Below are 25,844 nucleotides of genomic sequence, written 5' to 3' on the forward strand. Positions count from 1 at the left end.
TGAGATTTATAGTCCTTACATTTGTTTCTCTGTCCGTCTGCCGCTTCCTTATCATGAGTTCCAGTGTCTTGTTTCGAGATATACAGTCCATGTCTGGGGATTGTCCTTGCCTCCCCAATGCCTCCCCAATACCTCCTTAATCAATCCCCCCTTTTCTTTTCCCATGCAAATTCTTTTGCATCAGATACTTTCATTATATACAGTAACACAACAAAGCAGGCATCTAAACAACGTGCACACAAATATTCCTAACACTACTAATGTGATTAGAGCAATGAACACTTGTTCCAACCATTGGAAGTTGGGCAACCAGGAGGTTAACTTATTCCATATTTCACTAAAACTCCATGAAAGATCATCTTTACTGATCTCATGTAGGACCCTTGTCTGCTTCCATATTTCTTCCAGGTCGGTAGAGATCCTTCCACTCTGATCTACATACATACAACAACTTGTATTTATTACTGTACAGACTCCCCCTTGAGCGGCCAGTAACAAGTCTAGGGCCATCCGATTTTGTAATACTACCTGTGATAAACTAGATATCTCTTCTTGTTGAGCCTTTATAGCATCCAGAGTTTTGTTTTCTAACTTCTCTATAATTGCAGAAATATTAACTATCGCCTTTTCCAATTCATTCACTCCTAACCATGGGATAAACCATCGAACAAAACTATGAAAAGCGGTGTGTCTCTCTATCAATGGATTGTTAATTTTTCGTCTAATTCTCCAGATATGATTTCTCAAGTAACCTCGAGGCACTACATCATGTACTGTCATACTGGGGACTACTGCTCCAAGAGTGCAAGTTCCCTTCCAGTTCTCGGGCAAGACCTTACGGGCTGTATCATTGCATAGCCAATACCACCCTTTTCCTTCTGGAACTGGCCAGCTGGTTGAATTTGCCCAACTGCTAGTTGTACTAATATCAATTGTTTGATTACAAGATGTCTGATTTCCCACATAAGTAGTACCCGTATTTATACAATCCTGTTTTCCCATACCCTTAGGCGGGTTACACCTTTGTACACATACATAGTAAGATTCCAATGGCACGAAGCTACTAACTTCTAGTTCCAAAACTTCTTCATATTTTTGACCCCAAGATGTGTTTTCCCACAAATTAGTCCAAGGTAAGTTTGCAGGCAAGGGAATCCTGATTAACGATACACCCTTATTCCCATGCTGTGGCAGATGGGTGCATACCCAACAGTTCGTCTTATTAATTACTTGAGAAATTGTTTGTATCAGGGACAGGTGTAAGTTCTCATCCCAAACTGCCCACCCCGAATCTGAGAACCACACCCCTGCAATCATTAGGATCTGGAAAACCATAATTTTGTTGGTCCAATTGGAGTGGTGGTCCATATCCTCGCCAGGGCCTTCTTCACCCTCGAATCGTGGATCCAAGCTGCTTGCTCCTTAATCTTAATGGCGGTGTGTGTTGTCAGTAATACCTGGTATGGTCCTGTCCACTTTCCTTCCGTTTTTCCTCTAGGGGTTGTCCTGAAAAAGTCTTTATATATATAATCCCTGAGCTTAAAAGGGTGGATTGGTTGATCCAACCGTCTAGCCCAGGTCCTGAGAACAAATTTATGTACTTTATTTAATTATTTCTGAAGTTCAGTTATATATGCATATAAATATTCTAATCCTAACTGCGTTCGATCCTCTCCACTAAATAGAAATGGATACGGCCTTCCATATAAGATTTCAAAGGGACTCAAATTCCCTTTTATTCTAGGTTTAACTCAAATTCTAAGTAATGCTAAAGGGAGGGATTGAGGTCATGACAAATTAGATTCTTGTCCGATTTTAGTGTTTAATTAAATGTTTCATTTTTTCTACCTGTCCACTTGCCTGCGGTCTATAAAGAGTATGCAGTTGTCTTTAGAATATCTTTAGAATCTTACTTAACTGTTGTACCACTTGCACACAAAAATGTGAAACTCTATCAGAAGACATGGCTACTAGAATCCCAAAGCATGGTATTATTTCATTTAACAAGACTTTAACCACTTCTTCTTGCTTTGTTTGTTCGACAGGGAAAGGCTTCAGGCCTTCCTGAAATCATGTCAGTCAGAACCAGTAAATAACAATACCCCCCTTTTCTAGGGAGTTCGGAAAAATCAATTTGCCACAGTTGCCCCGAATAATTTCCTTTACTGATTATTCCGAATTTTATTCTATTCTTGGTATTGGGGTTATTGTGTAAGCAAATGCTACATTGTTGAGTTACTTGTTTTATATAAATTTTGTTCCACTAATATCTGACTCAGGATCTTATGCAGTGTGCCAGCTCCCCAATGTGTTTTATTGTGTTCTGTAAGAACTATGAGCCATGTCAAATTAGAGGGTATTATTATGTGGTTATCTTTTAAATATACTCGTCCATCTGGTTTCATTTTACCTTTCAAATCTTCAATTAATTTTAAGTCTTCTTTTGTATAATTTGGATATAGTTTGGATTTTACCATCTGGTATCAAAGACAATGCCTTCACCTCAGTTATTTCAGCTGCCCGCTTAGCCTTTGCCAATCGATTTCCAATTTCAAAATCAGTGTTCCCCTTTTGGTGTCCCTGACAATGCATGATAGCTACCTTTTCTGGTTGTTTTACAGCCTCTAACAATTTTAAAATTTCTTCTTTCCAAATTGCTCCATGAGCATGTACCATGCCGAATGTATATTTAGAATCTGTCCAAATATTTATTTTCCTTCCTGCTGCTAGTTCCAGTGCTCACATAAGAGCAATTGTCTCTGCTTTCTGGGTGGACGTCCCAGGGGTAATGGTTTGGACTTGATTACCTGTTGAGTGGTTGTAATGGCGTACCATGCCTTACGTTGTCCTTGTTTCACAAAGCTGCTCCCATCAGTATACCAAGATTCGTCAGCATCTTCTAAAAGTTCTTCCTTAAGATCGGGTCGATTAGAATACACAGTCTCCATTGTTTCTATACAATCATGGGTTATGGGTTGATCCAGAGTTCCACTAAGGAAGGAAGCTGGATTTACGATGTTAATGACCACAATTCCCACATCATCTTGTTCTACTAATATTGCTTGATATTTTAAAATCATCAATTCTTGTTTAAGTTGTTTAAAGACTTTTTGTGCTTCTCCAGTCCAGACTAACTTTGACTGGTTAATCTTTATCAATTCACATAGAGGCTTTACCAATCGTCCATAATTATAAATCCAAAGGCGACACCAACCTGTCATTCCTAAAAAGGTTTGTAGCTCCTTTACCGTTTGAGGTTCTGGAGTCCGGCAAATGACTTCCTTATGTTCAGTTCCTAGTTCTCGTTGTCCTCCCGAAATTTCAAATCCCAGATAGGTCACACTTTGTTGAGCCAGCTGGACTTTCTGTCAAGAGACTTGATATCCATTTTAAACCCAGAAAATTAAGAAAACTTATAGTCCATTGAATACAGCTCCCTTTAGTCTCGGTAGCTATTAAGAGATCATCTACGTATTGTAACAAAGTCCCTTCAGTGTCCGGAGGCATCCGTGTTTCGAGTTCCCTTGCTAATTGGTTTCCAAAAATAGTGGGGCTATTCTTGAATCCTTGAGGTAGTAATGTCCGCGTGAGCTGCGTCTTTCTGCCTGAATTGGGATTTTCCCATTCAAAGGCAAATAGGTTTTGGCTTTCTGTGGCTAAGCCTAGGCAGAAGAAGGCGTCTTTTAAATCCAGTACGGTAAACCAGACTTGACTATTCTTTAATTTAGTCGGCAAAGTATAAAGGTTTGCCACTGCTGGATGTATATCCTCAGTGATTTTACTTATGGCCCTCAAATCCTGAACTAACCTATAGCTTTTTCATCTGCCTTTTTAATTGGCAATATGGGTGTATTGTATTCTGATTCACATTCAATCAATAATCCATACTGTAAAAATTTATCAATTATCTCTTTAATTCCTTTCCTATCTTCTATCCTCAAAGGATATTACTTAACCTTAACGGGTTTCTCTCCTGGCTTTAATTTAATAATTATTAAGGTCACATTTTTGCTCTTCCAGGGACTTCGGTAGCCCAAACTCCTGGACATATTGATCTGTGATCTCTAAAGGTATTTCACTTTTAGGGTCAGTTTGTATTAGTGCTAAGCTTAATACATTTATTAGTTGTTCTTCTCCTATTCTTAATTTCATTTTCCCTTTTTCAACGACAATTTCTGCTCTTAATTGCTCTAATAAATCTCTACCTAAGAGTGCCCATGAGGAGTTAGGCGTATATAAAAATCTGTGTATGCCCCATTGTTTCCCTAACTTGTACTTCAAAGGTTCACAAAAATAAGCCTTTTCGGTTACACCTTGTCCTGGTTTCAGTTAGATTTTGTCTTATTAAACTGTCTTTATCTCAACTCACGGGCTTCACTTTCCATTTCTCTCCCCCGTCTCAGAGAGGGAGGGGGAGGGTGAGCGAACGGCTGCGTGGTGTTTAGCTGCCAGCTGGGTTAAACCACAACACACCTTTTACCCTAACATAATAATTCTGTGAAGGCATTAATGCTTGATTTAGAACTGAATACGTTGCCCCATATCAATAAGAAATTTCACTTCCATTCCTCCCCTAGCTTCATTATAATCAGTGGAGGATCCGCTAGGGTAGATTCCCCAGGTCCCCGTTATTCCTGTTGAAATCAGGGACCAATGATTACCCTAGAAAAAGGCTAGTCAATTTGTCCTCCGAAGCCAGGTCCAAACCGTTTTGTTTTATTTATTTATTTATTTATTTTCATTACATTTCAGAGTTGGTCCAAAAATTCCATAGGGTTTTCTTTTAGACCTTGTTGGAAGCATATTCTCAATTCCCAATTCATCCAGATTTTAGTATTTACTTAGCCGTTCATAATTTTAGGGATGATTCGGGTCTCAGTGGGGTCGGTCAGGGGAATGCAGTTGTCCACAGTTCCCTGAGCGGTCCCATCGGTAATCTGAGCTCGCACATGAACTCAGGTTGTTTTAAGAGTTAACTGTTTTTCTGTTTCCATAACAACTCTCTCTCGGACCCATCATGATCCCTTTGCCCTGAAGGGCTAACACCCATGATTTTAAGATCTCTGCCTAGAGCAGAGGCAGAACTATTAACATTCCTACATCCTCTTTCCCTGCTCATTCAACTTCAAACACCTTTAACACTTTCAACAACCCTTTTAACACTTCCTTTATCTTTCTCCAGCCTGTACTTCTCTAATGCCAACATCAAAGGCTCAGTCAGGGGCCAACTTAATTCCGTACCTTTTCCCACCAAGATGCTGAAACAACATCAGTATACAACATTTCATCCTATTCTCCTTCTCAAAACCAACATTAACTGTAGCAAAACATTAGAGTTTAAAGTTCCATTTAGGGGCCACTTTTCTCCACATTCCAGCTTATAAAGCGGCCACCATTGATTACAATATTTTATCAATGTTTTCCTGTTCACACTTCCACCGGCAGATCCTCCAATATCCTTCCAGTGACTCAAAACACATCCTAACGCACTTTTCTTAGGAATTTCACTGCTTACTCGCCCCCCCATTTTCCAGTTTATACTTTCAGAATACACGTGTTACTTACAAAAGCGTATCACAAAAACGTATCACTCACAAAATTACAGGCACGCAATATCTTTCAGTAGCGATGTCACAAAGCTACTATTACCAGCAATATTGCTAAAATCACAATAACAATAGTCAGAGTCAAATTCCACATGCGATAAGTCAGAAAACCGAACTGTGTAACACCATAACGATATCTTTCTTATAACAATGCCACGAACCTACTGTTACCACCAGAAAAATAGCCAAAATCACAGTAACAATAACCAGAGTTAAATACCATACTCCATGAGTCAGAAAACCGAAATAAACAACACAATTCCAGATGGACCTTAAAGCGAGCTCTTTCCTTAAGGTCCCCAAATATACTTATGGTGCTTACCACAAAGTATATACCAAACACTGCCTCGCAGAAGATCACCTTCTGACTTACAGACAGTTCCAGATACAGATGGACCCCAAGGTCCCCAGATATACTTGTGGTACTAACCACAAAGTATATACCAAATACTGTCCTGCAGAAGTCACCTTCCGACTTACTGGACAGTCCCAGATGACCGGTCTACCAGAAAACCAAACCAGAATAAAGAATATACTCACTTACAATGATGGGGTCCTTGTCTGCCTCCGCAGTGATCCGGTGAGTCGAGGAGTCCCTCCGGGAAATCCCGGGGGTACCCTAGGGAGTCCTGTCCCCAGCGGGTCCTGCGGTCCGGCAGAGAGGTCGTCCCATCTGGGGTGCCAGATTGATTCAAAGATCGAAGCCGAAATTCCTTTAAGTGGTATATTCTTTATTGCAGCGCTGGATGCACGGGGGATCTCTCCACCTATCGTGCATACCCAAAGCGGAAAGCAGTCTTGAATTTATACAATCAATCTATCAATATTCTACAAGCGCCTATACATATGCATTACCTATCCCCGCCTTCCCTCGCTTCTCATGCTAATTAGCCTTTTGGCACCTTGCGCCTGCGTAGAGCCTTCCAACAATTGTGGGCAGGGGTCTTTGGGACGTGGGCAGGGGTCTCTGGGAGGAAGACCCCGAGTCTTCCTCACAGTGTACTTTTCACCTTTGGTCAGGAATCTGCTGAATTGGCACGTTTCTTAATTGCGAGAGCTGGTTGTTGCCAATTCTTCCGTTTGTTGTATCTTTATAATGAATTCCAATGTCCAGTTTTGAGATTTATAGTCCTTACATTTGTTTCTCTGTCCGTCTGCCGCTTCCTTATCATGAGTTCCAGTGTCTTGTTTCGAGATATACAGTCCATGTCTGGGGATTGTCCTTGCCTCCCCAATGCCTCCCCAATACCTCCTTAATCAGATGAGCAGCTTCCAATTGTCTTTTCACAATTGCAATTACTCGATTGAATATACATGGTCCAAAAGTCAGTGTTAATATAAGTAACAACAAGGGCCCCGCTATGGTTGTTAGCAGTGTAGTAAGCTAAGGTGAGTAATTAAACCAGGATTCATACCAATTCTGAGGAGCCTCATTTTCCCTTTTGCATTTTTCTGATCCTTCCCGCAATTTAGTCATTGTATCTCTTACCACCCCAGTATGATGTTTACCAGATGGTATTCAGCCACTGTGTGATGGGTATACATATACTCTTCAGTGTGGTATAGAATCCTTGGTATAATGACCACCTGTACACAAAAATTGTGAGATGTGTTAAACAATTTTAAAGATAGGCAAGGAGTGACTCTCAACAATGAACATACCCACCTAGTGTTATTTGCAGGAATTAATCATTTGTGTGTTTGGTACTTTTTTTTTTTTTTTTTTTTTTCAGTGGCATGGCACAGATCATTTTTATCTCTTGGAACTGTGCCGATACATCTACCTTTTCCCATAACTTGAGTCAAAGTTATCCCAATTTCCTGACCCCAACTGCACTTGGAAGGATTTGACTCGTTTGAATATTCAGACCTCCCCATATCTCCTATAGCTTCATAATATGGGGGCTTAACACTTACACATAGCCAGCACCCTTCAGTTATCTCAGGATTAGTTCGATTTAGTACCTGGAAACTAGCATTTATAACTTTCCACATACTACTCTCGGGTACAACCCCTTTCTTTTTTTTTTTTTTTTTCACAATGCTTGGAAGCAGTGTGGGTAAGGATAACTCTGTTGACTTATTAGAAAACACTGTAGTAGGTTGGGCAGTCCCAGGTATCTTTACAGTCTGGACAACCAAACCTTCCCCTAATAACTCTTTATTAGGCCCGACTACCTTGGAAGTCTCGGGTTTTTCCTTCTTTATTGGTATGAGTCCTCCCCTATCTGTTCCATGTTAGTAAAATCTGACATTTTTCCCTAGTACCCAGCTAGTATCGTCTGAGTTTGTTATATTTATATACAGAACCTTGCAAATTTCTTTATTTCCGTGGAAGGTTCCTGTATACCCTATACCATGCCCTCGCCACCTGTAACAAGGATCCAATTGTCGGTTACAACCTTGCAGCCCATATCCCACTTGTAAGAATTTATCCTGACCAGCCCCGAGTGTCCAGTCTGTAGCAATGGTTTCACACCCCCGGTATGCACAATAATACACATTCAGGCATTTACAGTACCCCTTTCCCAGGTTAGAACTTGGGCAGAAATAAAATCCCATATATTCCCAGCATCAGGGCCTCGAGATCAGCTGACATAGTGTAGAAGTAAAGCTTGGCCCCCCCCGATGTTATCTGGGTTGCAATAACCTGTTGATCTTCGAATCGACTTAAAGTCCATTTAAAAGGTTGGTGGGGGTGGTGTTGAGTCACTATGCAGGATGAAATCACTGCGAGAACCCCCAAATACCGATAGGAATGGCTGAGGCCCATTTCTTTCCCCACTTATTCACTCCTCTGCCTCACTCGTCAGTTGGGTTGCAGCCAACTACGAGGTTTTAGTTCTTCTTGGCAGCAGTAGTGTTCTTCAGGGGAGAGCCTCTACCTTAACCCACGGTACCTATCGAGTTCGTCGCAATGTGAGCTTCAGGTCTTTGTTTCCTGGAGCGATCTCCCACTTCTTGTCACAGATGGGTCCTTTAACACGGATGGCATGTGTCCATCCTTTCTCCGCAGTCCGGACGACTGTTTCTGTAGTAAGCAAAACAACATAGGGGCCTTCCCCATCGTGGTGTTAAAAAAAGTCTCTTTCCAAGTCTTAATTAGAATTGAGGGTGATCAAGTGGCAATTCCAAGTCATAGGGCATACCATACAGCATTTCAAAAGGAGAAATTCCTACATCAGTTCTGGGCTGTGTCCATATGTTTAACAGTGCAAGGGGTAAACATTTTACCCAAGAAGACTTAGTTTCCAGCATAAGTTTTGTTAGTTGTTTCTTAATTTCACCATTCATTCGCTCTACCTTTCCAGAAGAGAAGGGGTGCCAGGGGCTGTGAAAATCCCACTCAATCTCTAAGGCCTGCTTTAATCCTTGCAGTAAAGCTTTACACCCATTCAGTCACGTGGTCAATTAGGACAAACAAGTAACTCAGTAAAGTCTACCTGTATACTTAGGAAAGGTCAAAGCCCTGGCTCCCGTCCCCCTCTAGATGGGTTACAGAAGACCTTTTTATTTACCTTTTGACATATAGTACATCCTCTGCATGTGTGTTTCCCTAAAGTATATATTCCTACACAGACATGCTTTCTTAGAACAACATCACACATTGCTTGCACCTCCCAATGACTCTTCTGATGTAAAACAGTTAATATTTGCCTCATTATCACTTTATTCAGCATTTCTCTCCCATCGGGGAGTATCGATTTTCCTTAAAATGATCCACATATTTGTAACATTAATACCTCCTTGGGAGGTTGTAATTGCTCCAAAATCTTTTTTTAGAATTTACCCAAATAGATAGGTGGCCCTGTAAACCCCTGAGGTAAAATTGTCCACCTATATTGTTGCTTCTGCCCCCATTTCAGGGTCTTTCCAGTCAGAGGTGAATATACATGTATGTTTCCTCTCAGGGCCAGAGAGCACTCCATTAATAACACTGTTATTCCAGTCTAACAATTTACTATTTGAATGCCCAATTTAATCATCAAATCCCTTCCCATCAAGTTAGTCCCTGCCTTGGATACATACAATAATTGTCCAGTGATCATTTTATCCCCTGGTCTCAGCTTAGTATTCCCCAAAAGTGGCACTGTTATCCCAGTCCCTTCTACCCCCATCACATTTAGGGTTTCATTAGTTAATTTAATCCCTGATACTTTACAAGTCAGTAATCACTTAGCTGCTCCAGTGTATTGGGTTTGATGGCAAGGTTCTGGGGGGGGGGGGGGGGGTGATGGGTGTGGGGGTGGGAAACTGCAGTGGCAGCCCCCGTGAGAAAAACCCAGAAACCTCCCCGTGATAGATAAGGGACAATTTCATCTGGCCCCAAAGGGGCCCACTGCTGCCCAGAGCCAAGCCATAAGCAACACAGTCCGTGCCTCTGTGAGAGCACATCCACGAAAACAAACAAAGAAACAAACAAAAGCCTGCTGCTCAACAGCAGTTGGGAGAGCGAGAAACCCTCCCGCAGACACTTAAGTCAGTGCAGAAGGAGGGGGAGGAGGCGCTCCAGGCGCTGGAGCCGAAGCCCCCCTGCGGCCACTGGAGAGGCCCCTGGTGGAGCAGGCTGTTCCCCCCTCCCCAATGCTTGGGAAACTGAACAAACACCACAGCAAATATGCAAATATACCAAAACTTCTAGAATGCCTACATCACCTTTCCCTGCTCATTCAATTTCAAATAGCTCTGTTAAATACTGCATGCCACACCTTTAACACCTTCAGCAACCCTTTTAACACTTCCTTTATCTTTCTCCAGCCTGTACTTTTCTAATACCAGCACCAAAGGCTCAGTCAGAGTCCAACTTAATTCCATACCTTTTCCCTCCAAGATACTGAAACAACATATCAATCAATATACCATATTTCATCCCATTTTTCTTCTTTCCACAAAAACAACATTGACTGTAATATGGTGTTATAATTAATAGTTCCATTTAGGGGCCACTCTGCTCCATCCTCTAGTTTATAAAGTGGCCACCACTGATTACAATATTTGATAAGAGTTCTTTTACTTTCTGTACCCTTTCACCCCACTATATCCCTCCAATGTGTTAGTATACATCCTAGAGGGCTTTTCCTCGGGATTTCTTTGCTTTGAACTTTTCCTGTTGTAATCTACAGTGGTCAATATTCCACTGTTTTCCTAGAAGCTCTTTAGTAGTCAATCCCAATCCCTCCAAAATCCACAATATATAGATACACAAGTAAAATCAGACCACTGTAAATTAACTGCCTCTTGACAATTACACTGAGGACATTTAAACCTGATGAGCCGATAATATGCCTGGGCAAATTTTGTTCCCTTAGACATACACCTCAATGGCAGTCCTTATATTTACATATTTACATATTAACATATGTATAAAAGTGTACTTTAACAAAAATGCCCGGGCTTTTATATATATACAATATACAATGTACAGTTATTATTCCAGTTAGAATTATTCCTCAGCAGCTGCAAACATGCCAGTTGCCATTAAAGCTCGCTTACCCTCCTCCTGTCCTTTTCTTAAAATCTCAGACATCCCCAGAGTTAATGGGGATGGCCACATATTCCATTCCTGTCTGGGGTCCCCCCATCACTATTTCTCATAGGGGATATAATCCCTCCCTTAAAGCAGATTTCTGATTTCTTGCCCTGCTTCTGGTTACCGGCCCCTGTGTTTCATGATCCGATTCCGATTCTCCTGGATTAGCTAATTCGGGGAGTCCATTAAGGACAGGAGCTGTTAGTGCGGGCGGTGGAATATAGGGTGGGGGCGGTGTTAGGACTTCTAAGTCCTTTCTCTTTTTATCCTGCCCTCCTTTTTCTTTTAGAGATGTAGATGCGTCCTCATATCTGAATTTATCCAGAGGTGCGCATACTCACTTTCTTCCAGACTAAAAGGTTCCTTTGAGTTTACATAAATATTTAGGCCTGACAAACCCAGTCTTCAAAAGACCCAAATACAGGCCAGTAAAGGTGGTCTCCTCAAATCTGTTTACCACCCCAAACTTCAACACAATAACGTATCATTTTTACTTTATTCCTTCCCCGCCTAAAAGGGGAATCATTCCAATTTTTAATCATTATTCCTAGAGGACTATCGGGGGGGAATGGAGGACATATCCTTACCACTATTTCCCCCACCCATGGAACCAGAAAGCTTACTCTTTTTCTGGCCCATCTTCCAGAGTGCCCCCCCCCCCACACACACACACTCCCCCTTTTCGTGGCCCAGTCCCTCGCGGGATGTGGGAACCGCACTACCGAGGGGTCCGCTCTCGCTTCGTCCGCAATTGGACGTCTCAGTTGTCACACTCTGGGAAACCCAGCCCCAACCGAACGGAACACCGGCCTATCGTTTTTTTACTCACTCCTCCTCTGAGTCTTCGTTCGGTCTTCGTGCACAAAGGTTGCCTGAGGTTTACCGGTTTTATTTGCTTGTATCCAATTTAGGGTTCGTCGGTAAAAGGTCCCAAGTGAGGCCTGCATTCTCAGAGGCCGCCGAACTCGGCGGGGCGCGTCCCCTGAAATGCGCCTCAGTCTGATGCCTTTATCCGAGTCACGGCACCAAATTGTTATAAGTTAGACCACACAATTTTCTGGTCTATTGAAATTATTTTATTAATCAAGTAAGCAGACACAAGCAAAACAGCGCTGGGTGGCTGGGGAGTCTCCGCTCCACCACAGCACGCAACTTCCCCTTTCCAGTGTCGCTGTTTTAGAGCATTCAAGTTCTGGCTTGTCGAGACTTGACCTGTCGACTTGTCGACTTGTCGAGACTTGTTCTGAGGCTGCGCAGTCTGTTGTTGGGGGTCGTTATTCTTCCTCCGGTGATCATGCGTTGTGCTTGTGTTCAGGTGGGGGCAAAATAGGATGTCTTACGGTGGGTGGGTGGTATCTTACAAAATCCTTGTTTTAACAAGGATGTTTACCCAACCCCCCTTCCCCATTTGTCCCCATGTTACAATGCCATGAGTTGTGAAACCTTATCTCCTCAGTAGATTCTTTAAATTCTCAAGGACAATGAACAAACCCCTACTAATTTATCACACCTAACACACTGACGGAAACGTCGGCATTGAGTTGCACCTGGCTCACGATTTGCCAGTGTTTGCCTAGAAAGCTCCATGGTTTATATAGCATAGATAGATCCTGAAACAATTGAGAAAAGTTAGACTTGGAGCACTGTGTTCAGCAGTTCTGGGCTCCCCAGTACAAAAAAGACAGGGGTCTCCTGGAAAGAGTCCAGCGGAGGGCAACAAAGACGATAATGGGGCCTGGAGCATCTCCCCTGTGAGGAAAGGCTGAGAGACCCGGGGCTGTTCAGCCTGGAGAAAAGACTGAGAGGGGATCTCCTCAATGTGTATAAATATCTGAGATGTGGTGGACAGAGGGATTTGGCCAACCTCTTTTCAGTGGTTTGTGGGGACAGGACAAGGGGCAATGGCCACAAAATGGAGCCCAGGAAGCTCCGCACCAACATGTGAAAGAACTTCTTCACGGTGAGGGTGACGGAGCACTGGGACAGGCAGCCCAGGGAGGTTGTGGAGTCTCCTTCTCTGGAGATATTCAAGGCCCATCTGGATGCCTACCTGGGCAACCTGCTCTAAGGAACCTGCTTTGGCAGGGGAGTTGGACCCGATGATCTCTGGAGGTCCCTTCCAACCCCTACAATTCTAACAAAAAGGACTGGTTCATATTCATACTGGTGCCTCAGTGGTGGAAGACGCTTATTAGACTGGCCTAGAAACCTGAAGTAATGTGCTCAGGAGTGCTAGCTAGCATCCCAAAAACTCAGCCCTGTAGAATGCAGTCACGGGAGAAAGATGACAATGCACTTATAACAGATTAGGAAAAAAGCTAGGAAGCAGAAATGGATATTTTTATGGTGTGTACTCTTTTGAGCACCTCAGAAGTTCTTTTCACCTGTCTTGTCTGTGATTCCTCAACTTCATGTTCATTATATAAAGGATTTCTCAGAAAGTCATTTTAGAGAACAAGAAAAGCAAACCATATACACAATCCCATTAAAAATGTCAAGCACAGATAAAAAACATCATACGATGGGTGAACAATGTCTGACAGGTAGGGCTCAGAGGGTTATGTTAAATGGGGCTACATCAGGCTGGTGGCTGGTCACCAGTGGGATCCCCCAGGGCTCCGTTTTAGGGCCAGTTCTTTTCAATGCTTTTATAAACAATTTGGATGTAGGACTAGAAGGTGTTTTGAGCAAATTTGCTGATGACACTAAACTTGAAGTTGTTGACTGTTGAGGGTGGAAAGGCCTTGCAGAGAGATCTGGACAGATTTGTTATAAATGGCTCAGGATTCAAATTAGGATTAAATAAAAAAATAGGATTTATTAAAAGAATATAAAGGAATAGAGGTAAGCAAACAGCGCTGGGTGCACCGGGAGTCTCCGCTCCACCAGGACGCACACCAGTTACATCAAGCAGCTGATTTTTATGCTCCTAGACTAATACATATTCATTACTACTTCTAAAAAAATAGATTATTATAATTAGCTTCCGGGGTCCAGTTCCTCCTACTGGAGCATGCGCACCAGTCTCCTCTGGGGGTCTCTAGGGGTCTTTCATGCTGAAGGCTCGTAGTCTTCCTCTCACCCTTTGTACTCACTCGGCACTATTCCAAGTTTATGGAACACTCTCTACAGGTCTTGTCTCCCAGCCGTCCTTCAGCTTCTTTTTCCTTCCTCTTAATCTCTTGGCCTCCTAGCCAGATACCAAAGATCCGCATAGTATCCCATAACAGTCACTAGTTGTTATCAGTTGTTCTGAAACTCCCAGACATCAAACACAGACAGCTTTCTTATTTGACGCTTCACGAGTAATTAAAACTTTCTTCCCCAGCCATTCACAGACACATCTATAGCAGTGTTAAGTTAATCTCGAAGAAGACAGAAAAAAAACCCTGTAACTGTTAGAAATAGAAGTCCAGAATAACAAAAGCAAACAGGTTCATAAATTTAAGGAGTGTTTTCTGAAGACCTGATAAATTGGCTAGAATGAGGGGGAGACTGGGACACACTGCATCTGTGGTTCAAGAACTAAATTGCCAGTGCAGGACCCAGAGGCAGACAGGATTCAAACAGAATTATTCTTTATGGACACGAATTGTTAACACATTCCTCACAATGCTCATCTTCTGTTGGTGATGTATGAATCTGAATAACAGGTACTTTTGGCTGCAGGAGCTGTGTTCACAACTCTTACTGCTTGGAGCAGACTGCACAGAGAGTTGCACTAACAGCCTGCTAGTGATATGCAGATCAGAAAGTTGGGAAACTGGGTCATTTATGGGAGCTGTCAATCCATGCCATGATGGTGTTGCAACTTGGATTATTGAGGGCTCTTTTTGTAACAGAGTTACTTACTTCCTTGACACATTAGTGAAAGTCTTCTCTCAAGACTATGGCTCTTGCTAATACATGACACAAATGGAAACAATTTCAAATACTTGCCAGCAGGCTTTGCTTCCTTTTACCTTCATGCGGATTTTTCCTGTAGCCTATGTAGTAGGGAATATTGTGTTCAGATAAATAGGGTTTGGGCAACAGGCTGTTATTTACTTCCAATATTTTACCGCACTTCAAAACTCTTACTTGAAAACTACTGTAGAAGTTGAAATGATGCTTCAGGTCATAGTTTGATCTGTGGAATTATGAAACTCCTTGTGGTATTTGATTAAGGAGGCATTGGGGAGGCATTGGGGAGGCATTGGGGAGGCAAGGACAATCCCCAGACATGGACTGTATATCTCGAAACAAGACGCTGCAACTCATGATAAGGAAGCGGCAGACGGACAGAGAAACAAATGGAAGGACTATAAATCTCAAAACTGGACATTGGAATTTGTTATAAAGGTACAACAAATGGAAGAATTAGCAACAACCAGCACTTGCAATTAAGAAACATGCCAGCTCAGCAGATTCCTGACCAAAGGTGAAAAGTACACTGTGAGGAAGACTCGGGGTCTTCCTCCCAAAGACCCCTGCCCACGTCCCAAAGACCCCTGCCCACAATTCTTGGGAGGCTCTACGCAGGCGCAAGGTGCCAAAAGGCTAATTAGCATGAGAAGCGAGGGAAGGGGGGGATAGGTAAGGAATATGTATAGGCGCTTGTAGAATATTGAGAGATTGATTGTATAAATTCAAGACTGCTTTCCGCTTTGGGTATGCACGATAGGTGGAGAGATCCCCCGTGCATCCAGCGCTGCAATAAAGAATATACCACTTAAAGGAATTTCGGCTTCGATCTTTGAATCATATTTGAACACTTTCTTTCTGTGATCAAAAAGCTTCCTTAAACACAGCCTCAAGCTCAATTACACCAGTGTGTTTTTAATTTTCTACGGCTGGTTATTTCTATAGCAATACAGAATAACACTGCTCATAATTCCTGAGGTGGGGGGAACTATACCAGCCTCTGAAAGGGTGCTAGCAAGCACCTCTAATTAGCTGAAAGCTTTTGAGGTATCAGCCCATTGTTTTTTCAGGGAGGGGGGAATGGGAGCCATACTTTGAAACTGAAGTGCTAGGTGCTTAATAAAATGGGTCTGCCAGAATTGTAGGTGTGGTGCTAAAATATGAAGCCTGGCATGGTGGTAGGCCTTGGTGAATCACTGGATCCATCTTTAGGTGTTGCAGAAGTGGGATAATTTGATCCTGCTGTAATATGAATAGTATTGAAATGTCCTACCAACTGAATTAGCAATGTTAACAACTATCTGCGACTCAACTAGAAAATAACCTGCAATCTCATGTATTTGCAATTCACTTTATAAACTCATTGCCATCCATGATGATGATGATGATGTAGAAACACCGAATTCAGGAATAAGATTTTGTAAATTGATATCATGTTGTCACTGTAGTATTTCAGTGAATTGGAACAGCAGAATTCCATGGGTAGTACTTGTTAAATGTACTTGTCAGCTGGGCTCTTAATTGCATGCCAACTACGATAAGACAGCAAAGGTATACTTACTGGTGTATTTATATTGGTGTATTTATAGACGAAAGAAGGGAGTTTGCAGCCACTTTATGTACCTGTGTAGAGGTTCAGCTACGTGTAATTGTTTTCAGATTGTATGTGCAAAAAGAAGGATTTGGCAGCATTAGCCACTGCTGCCACTGTACAAATAAAGACTGTTGTGCCGTTGTACTGTTTACATTAACTATAAATACACCACAGTAGAGAGAGACTAGAAATTCCAAGCTTTTACTGAAGAGTCATACTATAGTTCTTTTTTTTTTTTTTTTCTTAAGCCAAGCACAGCAGGGAGTCTGCAGACAAAACTTTGAGTGTTGTCTGCTTTAGAGCAACATCCAGCATCATAAGTTCTTGTGGAACATGACTGAGCACTTTTATCTGGTGCTTTTTCTTGCTGTAAAGATGCACCTGTAATCTTTTCTCTGAGCTTCAAGTTTCAACATATTTCGTGTCCAGCTAGTAAGAGCATGAAGTCTCTCAACTTTAACTAATTTCCTCAGCTGGTTAACTATATAGTTATTTAGCATTAAAATATTTGTCAATGTATGCACACGTGTGCATATGTGCACAGTCTTGTCTGCACAAAAATCCAAATGTATCCTGTTCTGTCATTGAAAGAGTGACAAATATGAATTACTTATGATGTAGATATGATTGACCTGTATTTTCTAGATACATAGTTGTGGTCTGATCAGCTAATCTGAATATCAGCATCAAGTAGATTCACAGCTCAATGGCCGTTTTCTCCTAAGATGACCAGCTTCATCTTCTCTTCTTTTGAGAGAAATGGAGTTGAGTAACTTTGTGTGACGAGAATGCTCTTTTCTGTAACCTTTTTGTCTCCTGTAAACTTAAGAGTAGAGCATGGTTCTTTCATCTCTGAAAAGTGAAATGACATATTCCTTTTAAATCATTATTTTGGGGAATGGTCTCTGCCATGCTATTGTTGCATGTTGACATACCTGAGTATATATGGAGCACCTATACAATTTTGGACTGGAGAAATTCTGGAGTTAAGTGGTAAAGAGAGCCTGTGGAAACTTCTGCAGAGTCTCATGTTCTTTTGTAATAGTACTTAATAAGGAACAGATTTGTAGGTTATCTAAGCAGATAACTCAAGAACTTGTTTCAAACTCTAAAGATTCCTTTTGAACAGTAATTTCAAGAAGTATGTATTATCTCACTACACCTCTGTCATAATATGTCAGCATATCTAGATGTCTGTTTTCTATGAAATTTGTAATCAGAGATGGATATCATCACTTTCAATACTCTGCTAATTGACCAAACTCTGCATGGAAAAACTGCAGTTGGACAAACATAGATATACCCAGGATCTAGCTTTAATGTTAGGTAAATGATTTGATCTTTAGAATGGTGTCCCAGGGATGTACGTTGCTTTTAGCTACAGGCAACAACAGAAGGCATAAGTGTTGCTCAGTTCCGTCTCCCCCCAGTGTATCCTCTGTGTCTTGCTGTAAGAACAGGTGAACTTGATGTTTGTGGACGGTACCAGCTGAAATGCTGGGTTCACCTCCCTGTGGAGAAAACTGCTTGCTGAATCTCCAGTGCATTGCAAACAAAATTAAACTTCTTGTAAAAGAAGAGATAAGGCTGCTTACCCCAAACTGGAGCTTGTGTATGTGTATTATCTACTTCATTTTTAAATTGTGTTTGTCAGGCTCTGGGGATGGCATCTGAAATAGTTTTTAAGCACTAAATTATTCTATTCTATTCTATTCTATTCTATTCTATTGTGTCTTTTTCCGCCCAGAACATGAAGACCAGCTTCTTTTAGAGCCACCTTTTTTTTCCACAAAATCTCTCAAGAGCGAATGTATTAGCCTAAAATGTGTTTGGTAGATTGTTGTTGTTGTTTTTTTTTTTTTTTTTTATGTAATTCTTCTTTATTTACCTAAGGTAATACAGTGTAGTCAGTTACAATATAAATAAATTATACTGTATCTTTTTGATTTCTCCCTCATTCCCCCAATTCCAGCCCTGTCTTATGCTTTTTGAGCCAAAAAAAAAACACTTCTGTGGTTTAATGATATGAATTATTGCTTGTTTGATCAAACAATGTTTTCATTCTACCTTCTGTGCTACTTTCCCAGGAAACTGATAATTAAAAGAAGCCAGCTCAGTAGAATTTCAGACATGGCAATGGAATCTGCTCTAATCAGTTCAGTCCCTACCACTGCATCTCGTTTTGCCTTACTACAACTGGAAAGTGATACTGATTCAGAGCCTGGAAAAGGCAGAAGTGGCCGACGTGCTGGTAAATCTCTAGCTTCAGGGTGTAGATCTATAAATGTGAAGAAAAGAGAGAAAAGAAGAAAAAGGAGAGAACAGCAGCAGAGTGAGGCCAATGATGTAAAGGGATTGTATTTTCAACAGTGAGTAAGGTTGTTGTCTCATCAAGAGTTTTTGCTGTCCCTGAAAAGTCATTGGTTTTGGTTTTCCCTGTGAAAGAAGAACTACTTAATCGCAGATTACATCTTTACATTGTCCTGTCTTATGTTTCTGAGAAGTACTTACACGCTTTAGGGAACTGAAGCTGGAAATACACCTTTTTGTTTCAGTCATTTCACAGCTTAGCTTTCTAAATGTCTCTTTGTTTATCAAGTCTTTAGGGTGGAGTAAGCTCTGTGCACTTACAAATTGCTAAAGCAGTGTTCCATGTCATGAATGGGACCGACTCGGTCTTATCTGTTGTTTTTCATATACAAATCTGACAGAATCCGTTCGCGTTTTGCTCCTTGAGCTCTGTCGGCATTGTGTCTACAGATGTGTCTGTGTGTGGACGTGTGCCTGGGCACTCCCGGCGGCTGCTGGGCCAGCAGCTGCGAGCAGTTGTGAGCGTGGCTCGCCTACTTGGAGACCGCTTGTGTTTGAGGGAAAACTCAGCCTTTACCGCTGAGCTCCACCGGAGCCGTAAGGAGACGCTCTCCTCCATGACGAGCGCGGCGATGGAAGCCGCATTTCGCACCCCTGCTTTGACCACAAGCAGACGGCCCCCTCCACCCTCCCCAGGACTCGAGGGCGAGCTGTGCGCGTCCCTGGGGGCCGGGGGCTGCCCCCCGGTGTCCCCTCACACCCACCCCTCAACCCCCGCTCCGCCCGCGCCCTCCTGCCGCGGGGGGCCGCTGTGCGCGGCGGGGCGGCGCCGCCGAAGGTTGCGGCCGTTGCCTAGCGAGGCGCTGTCACCAGCAGCGCGGGCGGCCCAGGCGCGGCCCGCCGGCCCCTCAGCCCGCCCGGAGGCTGCCTCCCGCCGCCCGGAGCAGGTTTGGAGCGGGGAGCGACGGGGCCGGGGCCGGGGCTGGGGCTGGGGGGAGCCGCCCCACAGCGCCGCTGAGCCGGCATTTTGCTTGGTGTTTGTTTGAGGAAGTAGGAAATGGGATCTCTCCCCTCCTCCGCCCCTCCCCTCCCGCGACTGGTTTGGGTGTCATTTTGGGAGGGGGGGGGAGTCAGTAAGTTTTCAGTATGTGCTCGTGATTGCCGTGCCCTTTCTGAAATGAGCAGGATTTCAGGCTCTTGCAAAGCCTCCTTGACTGAGAATCAGCAAGAGAAGAGCAGAAGATGTGTTTGGGATCCGGCAGCATTTGATACCCATCGAGGCTTTGGAGTGTTTCTGGTAGACATTTGTAAAGAAATCCTATTCGATGCTTCTTCTTGTGCTTCAGAATTAATCCGTGGGGGGCAGTATAAGGAGCCATGGTTGCTGAAATATATAACTAATAAAAAATAGTTCCATGTGGGCATAAACAGACGGATTAAAATCAGAGGAATGCTTGGTGTGTAGTAATCACAACTATTTAAAATCATACCCCCCGTGTAAGCAACACGACAGCTTTCTGTGCTTCTGAAATTCTAAATACTTGGCCCTTGTAAGCAGAAGATGGCTTTCAAGCACGTGTGTGTCTATAGGTATTAATTCCGGATAAAAAGGTTTTTTTGAATAATTTCTGTTGCCTATGCATCGGTACTGTAGCAGTGAGAAAATAAGGTTCATTGTAAGTCTATGCTTTATCAAGAGTTCATTAACAAGATCTTACAATATTGTTGCTTCATCCGGCAGTATAACGTCCAAACAGAAAGCCTGACCACTTTCAGACCAAAGGTTAAGTCTGCTAGCTTAGAAGGTAATAGAAGCAAAATTAGTTTCTGCACTGGTTTAACAGTTGTTAACATATCTGCTTTTTTATCACAGTTCCTTTCCAGGGTGTAATGTTGCTTATGTGCATCACTCTTCATGCTGATAAATATTTTAAATTACAAACAAACTTTGATTATCATACTTATCCACTTATCCAAAGCATAGAGAAGCATAACTAGAAACATGGGAAAATGATATGCATAAAAGCAACAGACAAATGCAGCAAGCATAATTTAGGTGATTTAAAATGTAAGGATTTGGACCTAAGAAATATTCTGCCAAAAGTCTGTAAAAGTTGGTTTTATTATTTACTGAACTATAAAATACAAAGTTTAGAAATGTAAATTTTGCACAGTGCAGATGACACACGATGTGAAAGTAAGCAAGTCACTATCACATTCCTTCAGAGACTGATGACGTCTAGTTGCATGATAAATGTGCCTTAGGGAGGCTGTGGTAAGCTCTCATAGGACTAACATGAAGATCAGTGTTTGCCTTGTGGCAAGCAGGTGTTGGAATAATTCGTTAAGTTTTCCTTTAAGAGCACTGTGTAAAAACAATAAGGCTATGCAAAGGAATAGTAAATGTTGCGAAATAAAAGGAAGCTGATTATGCTAGGTGAAAGGCCACAATCTCCTTTAAGCACCTGCAAGAACAACTGCAAAAATGCTGATGTTTATAAAGTAGCCTGCTGGGACTATAATGAAGATGTCAAAACCTCAGGCGGGCAGCCTTTCTTTAGTCCCCTTAAACCATCTGTGGATAATGTGTGGAGGGGGGGATGATCTCACAAACCATGTAATCACAAATTTCGTGTCTTTTAGTCTCTTAAAACAAATATAAAAACAAAGATCAAAGCCACCATCTAGACTGTGCTGATTGACTTTTTGAAGAACAGCCCAAAGCTAGCATAAGCAAGCATTCAGAGTTCTAAACAATCAGTATCAAAAAAGACTAAACAAGAACATGTTTATCTACCAAATATCTTCTTGTATCCTTTTTCTGTTTAAATCTTCAGCCAGCTGGACATTCAATTTATTGAAAGCATGCCTTCATTTACTAAGAACATGAGTATATTCTTATGGATATGAAAATATATATTTATAGACAAAGTAGAGAGAAAATACATATTAAGCTGTACATAAAATGAGGCAAATGGCTGAGAAAATATGTACTCAGGCAATGCATCAGCTGGTTATCTTTATTTTTTCTTTTTTTTCTTTCTTTTTTTTTTTTTTTTTAAATGGGAAGTTTTTATTACAACTTATTACATAGCTTGTAAAGTAATGTAAAATCTCTGATGTAAAGTCTTATATTTCATATTGAAATGCAAAGAACCTGGAATTAAAACTACCACTTAAAGATGATATTTTTATGGAAACTTGAATCCTATCACTGTTTTTGATTCGAAGTGTTCTGAATCATTATTTCTCATAATTACATGCAAATTAACATCTCATATGAACACATGGATTTCTATTTTATTTCATTAAGAGACAGAAAATAGCAATCACAAACAAAAAGTAACTGAACTCTTTCCAAAGTCTGAAAGTCTACAGACAAAATTTGCTTTGGTCTTTCAATAACCCAAGCACTTGCCCAAATTTTTAATCTTTCTGGATCCTGCTTCTCTGCAAGTCTTCCAATGTTTTTGCTAGACATAGCCTGATTTCATATGGCAATAAATATTTAAAACAAGAACAGACCCAAAAGCACAGATTTCCTGCAACAGACACCGAGATTTAACTCTGAGTTTTTCACTAATCCAGGAGCTCCAATCGTCAAAAATAATTTACAGCCTTTTTTGTCTTGGTCCCTCATTAGCTATGCTAAATGTCCTTGGCATCAAGAAATGAAGTAGCCATTTGCTCACTGTAGTATCCTTTGAATGGCTGTAAACCAGTAACATCAGGAAAGGTACTGCTTTGCCTCATTAGATTTATTGAACTAGCAGGGAACCATTCTGTTGCATGACTGAAGTCACTATTTGACTAAGTAAACATTTAATGTATTTTAACTAATGTTTCATGCCTACTCACAGCTTACAACTATTGCAACTATATATTTCAGCCATTTTCCTTTTTTTTCCATAACTGCCTCTGATTTTCTTCAGTCTAAACAAGACAAACTATAAAAAGGTCTTGCTCTGCCAAACTGCCAACCTGCATTGGTAATTTACATATTAATAATTACATACATAAAAGAGTAAAGCATTACTTAGCACAATTCATTAACAAAAAGCAGTTTGCATGTTGCCAGAGTTGAACATCACACAAGAATTGCAAGACCTGTCGCCTTTACATTAATATGCAATGCAGGACTTCAGCAGGTGCTCTACCTCCTGAAATCATTTTCATGAACAATTCGTCATGAAAAGTATTCTGATGGAAATATAATTTGCAATAGAGACCAGTGAAAAAATCAGATGTTGTCTCTGGCAACTGTACCAAAATTTCCAGTCACTTGTATGGGTCAAAAAAAAAATTAAATCCAGTTCCATACCCTCACGTCAAATAAAAAGATAAACTTATTAAGTACTGTCCATAAGGATATGAGTGTTTTTATCTGCTTTTCATGAAAAACAAAGAAAGAAAAACACACGCACCCTATCCCAAAGTATCACCTCTCCTAAGGCTTGAAATTTGCTTTTAATTGAAGTTTTAACACATCTGTGCTCCATTCCTACCTCATCTCTGTGTGCCAATGGTGTCCATACAGAAATACATACTTCATAAGAGAAAAAGAAAGATGATGACAGTTCCCTTGATCAATTTTTAGCAGGCTCCTCTAGGCAGCTGTAGCTTTAATCCCAGAGTCAGAAATTAAGACTAAATCTGTGAAGAAGTGCATTAAACAAATTTCACCCACTATGAGGGTGGTGAGGCAGTGGTACAGGCTGCCCAGAGGAGCTGTGGGTGCCCCATCCCTGGAAGTGCCCAAGGCCAGGCTGGATGGGACTTTGAGCAACCTGGTCTGGTGGGAGGTATCCCTGCCCATGGCAGAAGGGGTGGAACCAGGTGGTTTTAAGGGCCCTTCCAATGCAAACCATTCTGTGATTCTATGAATTGTTGGAACTGTACTGTAGCATTCCAGCCAAGCTTTGTGTACTGGGTACACATGGTAAGGGTTTGGCTGCAGGGGTGAGCAGAGCCCAGCAGCTGCCTCATGTCAGAGCAGAGCTAGCTCCGGCCGGCTCCAAAAGGTTCTGGCTGCTGGCCAGAGCTGAGCCAGAAAGTTTAAATCACGAATTTAAACTTTCCACTTACCACAGCAAACTTCTATGTATGTCACCTGTTGGTTGCTTAGATCTCTTCCTGATGCACAGTAGCGCAAGGCTCAATTTTAAAAAGTCCCTTATTAGGAAACCAGGATGAATGTGACAAGGAGGGAACAGTTTATCACTTCATTCTTTCTCTAACTATCTCCCATTCTTCACTTCTAGGGCAGGACGCTCAATTCACTATGAGCAGTAAAAAAAAAAAAAAAAAAAAGGCAACAGGCTGTAGCCACCAGGAAAAAAACAGCTATGATGGAAAGCCTTCAAGGTAAATCATTAGCTCCTAGACCTTTTTAAGTCCAGTCAACTGATCTCGTCATAAAATGAAGATGAAAGACATGGTCAATACAAATTCAGAAAATGGTAGAACAATCTGTTTCTTCAGACACAGAACGTCTGCATCCAGCTAGTTTGCAAGTAATCCGATGTGCACAGGAGGATCAGGTGGCGCAGTCAGTTTACTGCAATACCACTTTTCTCAACTTATAACTTTGTAAGTGCCTTGTTTTATCTCTGCTTGTCAAGCCTTTTGTACCAGGTATGTTTTTGTACTGTGCCTTCTGCCTGTTCAGGAGAAAGCAGAATGATAAGGACAATATGCTTGCTTGCCTACTGCATGCTACAGTAGACAAATCATGGAAACCTTAAACATGGAAGTTAAAATTTTCATGAACGTCTTAAAAACAATAATAGGAAACTTCTTTAATAGTTGCTATGATCAATCTAAGCACAACTTTTAATTTCCAGACCACTTGTTTTCAATTTTTCATTTCTAGACTATGTCTTTCTAACTGTGGGATGGGAAGTGGACAATAAAATTAAAAAGAATCATGGATGGATTGAAGATAAATTAATACTGATGAAGATATATTTTTATTAACAGGCTGTGAGCTGTGTCTATTTTCAGATTAAAGTTTGCTATAAAAATACGAAGCCAGCATAAGTTTAAAGCCTTCAAATATATTTTGGGTATTTGCATAATTACACTTGCAAATTAAAATTCCACTATTAAATACATATATATACAAGCACACCTTTTTATTACTTTTTTTTTTTTTAATGGATCGGCACTGGACATTTTCTGTAACAAATCTTTAAATGACGTTTAGATGTAGAGCTTAGTGATATGGTTTAGTGGAGGACTTGTTAGTGTTAGGTCAGAGGTTGGAATAGGTGATACTGGAGTCCTCTTCCAACCTAGATGATTCTGTGATTTTGTAAAATATGAATGACCGTGATTTTACCACACTTATTACAAATAATTAAATATCATGCCAAGTTTATTACATCAAGGCACATATCTTTGTTGAAGAAGATAACCACAATGCAATTTTAACATTTAAATGATAGTACCCAGCACCTCAATTAACCTAGTGCTCATGGCACTGAAAGGAAAAAAAAAAGACAAAGAACTCCATATGCATCTGCACATTTCTTAGCAAACAGCAAATTAATTCTGAGTGAGCAGTTTTGAAGTTAGATACATCATGCATTTGTGTCTCTTGGTAAGAAGTCAGTTTCTCTCGTATGCACGGTTGAGCTACAAAATAAGGAATTACCAAGCACCTGACCTGTTTTATGTCCACACAGATATGGAAATCAAGCTGAATTGTTTGCAGTTTCTATCTTTTCTAGAAACCCTAACAGAACGCAATGAGGATAACACAGGTTTAATTCCTATTTTCCAGACAAATGGCAGTCCTCCCTCTAACATAGTCTATACTTACGGGTTTAGCTTTAGACAAGTGTACTTCAGAGAACTGAAAGGATTGGCCATCTTAATGGTAACAAAGGAATTTCTCAGA

At 41.3% G+C, this 25,844-nt stretch overlaps 1 long non-coding RNA gene across 1 annotated transcript; it reads left to right on the forward strand.

Annotated features, from left to right (window-relative positions):
- The first annotated feature begins 18,054 nt into the window (after positions 1-18,054).
- LOC113841160 (uncharacterized) lies at positions 18,055-25,517 on the forward strand. Its single transcript, XR_011812090.1, has 2 exons — positions 18,055-19,890; positions 20,129-25,517. It is a non-coding gene; the product is annotated as an uncharacterized lncRNA (long non-coding RNA).
- Positions 25,518-25,844: the final 327 nt, after the last annotated feature.

Source organism: Anas platyrhynchos, chromosome 11 (genome assembly GCF_047663525.1).
Source record: "Anas platyrhynchos isolate ZD024472 breed Pekin duck chromosome 11, IASCAAS_PekinDuck_T2T, whole genome shotgun sequence".
In the NCBI taxonomy this organism is placed as follows: Eukaryota; Metazoa; Chordata; class Aves; order Anseriformes; family Anatidae; genus Anas; species Anas platyrhynchos.